This window comes from Podarcis gaigeae (assembly GCF_964106915.1).
Source record: "Podarcis gaigeae genome assembly, chromosome: 1".
NCBI lineage: Eukaryota > Metazoa > Chordata > Lepidosauria > Squamata > Lacertidae > Podarcis > Podarcis gaigeae.
In genome coordinates, this window is record NC_139678.1 from 27476518 (window position 1) to 27483002 (window position 6485).

The window sequence follows — 6485 nt, forward strand, 5'->3', positions numbered from 1 at the left end:
TCTTATGCAAGAGCAGCTAAGGTGGCACCTTCCTCATCCAGAACAGCAGGTTAGCCATCCTGCATGGAAAAGCACATCCCTTTATTAGCACATGTATTGGATGACTTTGCACCTAAAATGAGACCCCAAAGACAGTGGGTGCCCGAGGAGTCTTTCTTATACCAAGTCTTCTTCTTTGGTGATCACTTGTAGTCGAGTAAGATTGTCTTCCATGAACACTGTCTTAACAGTGAGTCCGTAAGGGACTGTGGAGGCCAATTCTGGATCCACACGTCCTTCCACAGTGGGGACATAGGTTTCTAGGCAGGAGTTGATCATGGTGAGGGTCTGCCACACGTTCCTTCCAAAGCATGTTTCGTCCTGAGTTCAAGCATCTTCAAAGCCAATGACACCTTTGGTAAAGGCTGTACTCCAATTGGAGCACTTGCAGGCCAGTGTTTCCCAATTGTCAGTGTTTATACTACATTTCAAAAGATTTTCCTTATGAGAGTCTCTTAATGTCTTTTGTTGACCACCAGCATTACACCTTCCATTTTTAAGTTGGAAATAGAGTAGATGCTTTGGAAGATGATAATCAGGTATCCGCACATGACCAATCCAACGAAGTTGATGTTGAAAAATCATTGCTTTGACACTGGTGATCTTTGCTTCTTCTAGTACACTGGCATTAGTTTGCCTGTCTTCCCAAGTGATATGTACAATTTTTCAGAGACACTGTTGATGGAATCTTTTGAGAAATTGGAGATGGTGTTTATAGGTAGTTCATGTTTCACAAGCATACAGTAAGGCTGCTATTACAATAGCTTTGTAAACAAGCATTTTGGTTTCCCTGCGAATGTCATGGTCTTCAAACACTCTGCACTTCAATTGGGAGAAAGCTGCACTCGCAGAGCTCAGGCAATACTGGATTTTGGCATCAATGTCAGCACTTATTTAAAGATAACTGCCCAGGTAGGAGAAGTGATTGACATTTTCCAACGTTACACATTTAATTGGATTTGTGGTGCTGCAGAGGGGTTGTTTTGTGCTTGTTGGTGCAGCGCTTTGGTGTTTGGGATGTTGAGCGATAGGCCAAGCTTTTTGTAAGCTTCTGTGAAGGTATTTAGGATGGTTTAGAGGTCATCCTCTGAGCGTGCACACACTACATTGTCATCAGCATAGTGAAGCTCTGTGATGGAAGTTATGGTAACCTTACTCTTTCCTTCAGCCTACTCAGATTAAAGAGCTTTCCATCTGTTCAATATATGATTTCTACTCTGGTGGGGAGTTTCCCTTCAACAATGTGTAGGATCATGGCAATGAAAATAATAAAGAGTTGGGGTGATAACACAACTCTGTTTAACACCTGATCCCAGGAGAGCCAAAGGTTCCTCACATCTGCTCTGTACTAAAATACACCAATGGATCAACATTGCAGACATTTCTTTTCCATTTTTGGTAGATCTGTTTTGGATCTCATAAGACCCAAGAGTTTTGCTAGATCATTGGACCAATGGTCCATTTTCCAACCAGATGTCTCCTCCTTCATCCGAGGGTCACAGGACAATTAACAATATAAAAACACAAAAATGCATAACATAGTAATAAATAAAAACAATAATGTGCTCACAGTTTAAAAGACCAGAGATTGCTTAATTAGCCAAAGGCCTGAGAGAAGAGGAATGTTTTTGCCTGGTGCCTAAAGACAGGATTTATTACATCATGTATACAAAGCAAATATGCTTGTCAATTTCACTTCTACTTGTGAGATTAAAAAAATTAAAATACTACAATATGCTCTAGTATTGGTGAGCACATTTGGCACCGCCAACCAATGTAGATAACACTGACCCAAAGGTCTGTATAAGGTTCTTACATTCACCCTGCAACTCCACGTGGTTCCTTTCTTAAAAATAAGAGGGGCCCAAGAATTAATAGTGCCCCAATAATACACTTCCATAGGGGAGCAAGAGTTAAAATCTCCCCCGCCCCCCGCTGGTGTATAATTGGGGGGGGGGGGTCTGGTGAGTGGAGAACTACAGATTCACTGTTGCTAGAACATTTCTGTTCACAAAAATCACAAGAAGTTTGAAATGTAATTGTATGTTGAAATAATCACTTGAGCATTTTTTTGGCTCATTCAAAAATGAACATACTGTATGCTGCAATGTGGATTTTAAAAGCTCCATTTTTTAAAAAAAAAATTTGTGAGGGACATTTTCGCCACCTTGTGGTCTGATGCTATTACTGGAAAACTCATGGATGAAAAACAGAGACAATAACCAACGGTACTCATCAAAGTGAGGTACAAAACTGGAACAATGTTCTTAATATAAAATGATCTGATGCGCAAGGACTTTTTTTATATAAAAAAGCACCTACATTATATGGTCACAAAATGTCCCTATGAAAATTTCTAGTTAGTTTCATACACCGTCAAATAATCCAGATATCCACAAAATTCAATGAATACCACATTCAGGAACAACAGATTGATCAGTCAGAGGATCAACCAAATGTTCATTGGGATCTAAACTAAAGGGAACCTCCACTGTATATATAAACCCTCCACCCATCACTATTATTGCAAAAAGAAATCCAGTATGTATTGCGACAACAACCATGTCGTTTCTCAATGTTGAAAGTTGCACCACATTTTTCAAGAAGCCAATATCTAAGAACCAGATTAGATGTTACTTTGCAGTGTAGCACGCAGTTCTCTTTTTGGAACTTATGTAGTGGTTTTTTCCAGGAAAAAGCTGAGGTTCAAATGTTAACCATACAGGTCAGGTACTTCTGTCACAGTTCAGAAACAAATGAAACATCCATGAATACAATAACAGGACTACAGTATTTAGAGCACCAGCACTTAAAATGTTTTTGACAACATTGAAAGGAAGAGATAAATTCAGTTCCATAAACCTATGATCCACAGACCAAGGGAGGCTCTGTTGCTGTGAAGGCTCTGTGACAGGGCCTTCTTGGTGGCAGTTCCGTTTGCAGAATGCCCTTCTTGGTGCAGCATATTTATCTAATTCATTATAGTTAGTTAAGTATTTCTATTGCTTTACTTGATCGGGGGGGGGGGCTGCCCCCCTGGCTATGCCCATGCTCAGATATTTGATGGCTGAAAGATACTGTTCCTGGCAACGTTATTAGCTTTGAAGGTATGTAGTGGCTTCCAATTGTATTATTTTGGCTTTTGTGGGTTTGCAGCCCTCAGCTCCTTGGAGAGGAAGTACGGGATATAAATTTAATAATAATAATAACAACAATAACAGTAACAACTAGCAACTGTACAAGTTTCTATATATTTTGTGCTGCAGTTTAAAATGTTACATATTTGACACTTCTTATATCAGCAGCACACTCCACAAAACAGAAAGGCAGTCAATCAATTGCATTGATGCTTATTTATTTTTACTGGAAACAGAAAAAAGGAAATAAAAATTAATTGCACGAAACAAAACATCACAGAGCCAATTGTTCAGGTACACCCTTGTGCTGGCCAGCTGGGAAGCAGGGGCGTAGGAAGGGGTGTGTGGTGGGGGCGGTCCGACTCAGGTGCAATCTCGGGGGGGGGGGGTGACAAAAAGGCACACCGCAGGGGACTCGCCCCATCGCACGGAGGATCACACCACCACCGCTGCAGCCACACGCGGAGGATCGCACCGCCCCCCCCCCCGGGTGCACGGCATGGCCACCAGTCCAGGCGCCCATGCAGTCAGCTCCACCACTACTGGGAAGGAGAGCACGTTTAGATTGAAAGGACTCCACACCTACCAAGCAGTTCACAGCTCCCATAAGGTTCAGACTTCCTAATGCAGGGATAGGCAACCTAAGGCCCATGGACCACAAGTGGTCCACAGGGGTCGTTTAACCAGCCCATGAGCTGCCCCCGAACCGAGCCGTCCGCTCCGCAAGTCCCCGCTCACTGCGCTAAACTGGCGCAGTGCGACGCGAGGACTCACTTCTGCGGCGCCGGAAATCATGTCTGCGCAGATGCAGATACTAGAAATCACAGGTGCACACATTGACGTGTGCAGTCCGGCCCACGGAGGGATCTCTGCTGGAGTAAAACTGCCCAGGCGAGGTAAACCTTGCCGCCCCCTCTCCTAATGCTACCATTACAGACTAGGAAGAAACCACTGATAAGGGATGGGCTGCATGAAGGGTCCATGAGTTCCACTCTATGCCAAAGAAAGGCAAAAAGGGAGATTTTACTATCAGCAATTCTCTAATTATGGTCACTATTTGACAGGCCAAAGATTTCCCAACCATGAGCTACACCAACAGTAACAAGAACTTTGGAGAGCTGCTGCCAGTCAGTGTCAAAAATACTAGGCTTAGATGGACCTGTGGTCTAATTCAGGGTAAGGGACCTCCCTATGTTCCTAAGAGGCTTCCTTCACCATGACTTGCACTTTCAGAACCTTTTCTTGGGAGGTGATAACCTCCTGGTATTTCTCTCTGGCAGCTAGCCAAATAAAATGTTCCAAGCCAGTGCAAGCCCAGCTTACATATGCAGATGGTTACATGCTGCCTGGGGCTTGAGTGATGACGGAAGAACAGATGAGGAACAGTTGCTGAAGGCAGCCCTGTATAGGGAAGCTTTTTTAAGGTTTAATGTTTCACTATGTTTTTATATATGCTGGAAGCCACACAGAGTGCCTGGGGCAACCCAGTCAGATGGGCAGGGTGCAATTATTAATATGATGATAATGATGAAGATGAATGCCAACGATCAGTTTGCTACAAGATAAAAGTCCAGGGATCTATTCATAGTCAGGGTAGATGATTTGGGCTTACTTTTTTTACCGGGACCACCCAGTAAAGATATACATGTAGGTAATCACTTGAATGACAGGGGTCACCTAGCAGCAGTCATTCCATCAGGCTGCAGCAGAAGGAAAGTGAGCTGGGTCATTTCTTTGGCTCTACTGAAAAACCAGATCCATTTGACTCCTCTCTCTTTGAACAGTTTTGATTCCAGGCGGTTAGATTTACATCATAAGGACTGAATCCCAGGTTTCCGTGTTTTACTGTTCCTGCCTCATCCCTCCCCTCCCATTTGTGGCATATCTTTTGGATTAAATGAAGGGAATGCCTATTTTTAAAAATCTTAAGCAAACCACTCTAGGAACTGTTTCGCCTGAAAACAATGGATGAATGAATGGGTAATTTTATTTATCTATTTACACATATACCCCAAGATCATGAGAGCATTCAACTCTAGTGGCAGTTCCTTAGAAAGTGGAGGACATATGAAGGATGGGGTTATAGGCATATAATTTTGCAGAGGAAATGCTACGGCTGTAACATAATGGGTGTAATGAAGATAGGTGAATACAACCTCATTCTCAGAATAGACCCATTGAAATTCATGGCCATGACAAATCTAGAGCCACTCATTTCAATGGAAAGTTAGGTGAATACAACCCATGGGCCTGTGGATAGAGAAACAAACAGTAAGGGGAGGGGTAGCCCCGAGATATCATTATGATCAGGGCCATCTGAAACAGTTTGTCTATTTCTTCTGCTGACACTACCCAAATACTGATTTGGGTTAGAGAACTAAAAATAAAACTGTTAAGGTGATGGAAGACTTCTAAGTTAGTGTAGTCTTCTCATCATGGTTGGGATAGCTCAGTTGGTAGAGAGTAAGACTCTTAATCTCAGCGTTGTGGGTTTGAGCCCCATGTTGGGCAAAAGATTCCTGCATTGCAGGAAGTTGGACTAGATGACCCTCGTGGTCCCTTCCAACTCTACAATTCTATGTGTGGCAAAATGGAATTTGGAACAAGTGAACCTGCAACAGAACATTGCAGTGTGAAATGTTCCTGTTCCAGGATACTCAGTTCCATTTCCCCTTTCCTGGTTATACATAATTATTTTTACACCTAACAGTCAGCCACCATTCCACACCGAGTTTGCTCAGTATTCACTGGCCTATTTTAGAGTCTTCCTCTAGGCTTCCTCTTCAAAAAATGTTAATTGAAGTTAATTAAAATGTAAAACTGGCCCTGATAATGTTCTGAGTGGTGCAGTCCTGGTTTAGCTTTTTTCACTCTGAGGACAAATAGACCCGAAAAGCCAATGGCTCAGCATCTAGTGTCTTCATTCAGCCTATTTACTGCCCCTTGTATTCAAAAAGGTGGGAATTTCTCTGGGAATCCTTTAAGGTGATGCATGAGGCTAAAGGGAAAGTTTGCAAATTGATTGTAAGCGTGTGTGAGCCCAACTAAAGCATATCACATACTGTCAGCCGGTGGTTAGCTTTCTGTGTGTATCTGCATGCTTCAGCAAATGTGAAACCAGAAGTATCTGCAAAACCTGCACATAATTTGTGAAACTCCAGAAACAGTACTTTAGAAATATATATAGGCACACAGCACAATCAACTGAAGGCAGTTTGTGCCAGCAACCTTTCAGAAAGCCGTGACTTCAAACTTGCTTTGCATTTACGAGAACCATTTGCAGCTGTGTATAAATATCGCATGTTACAA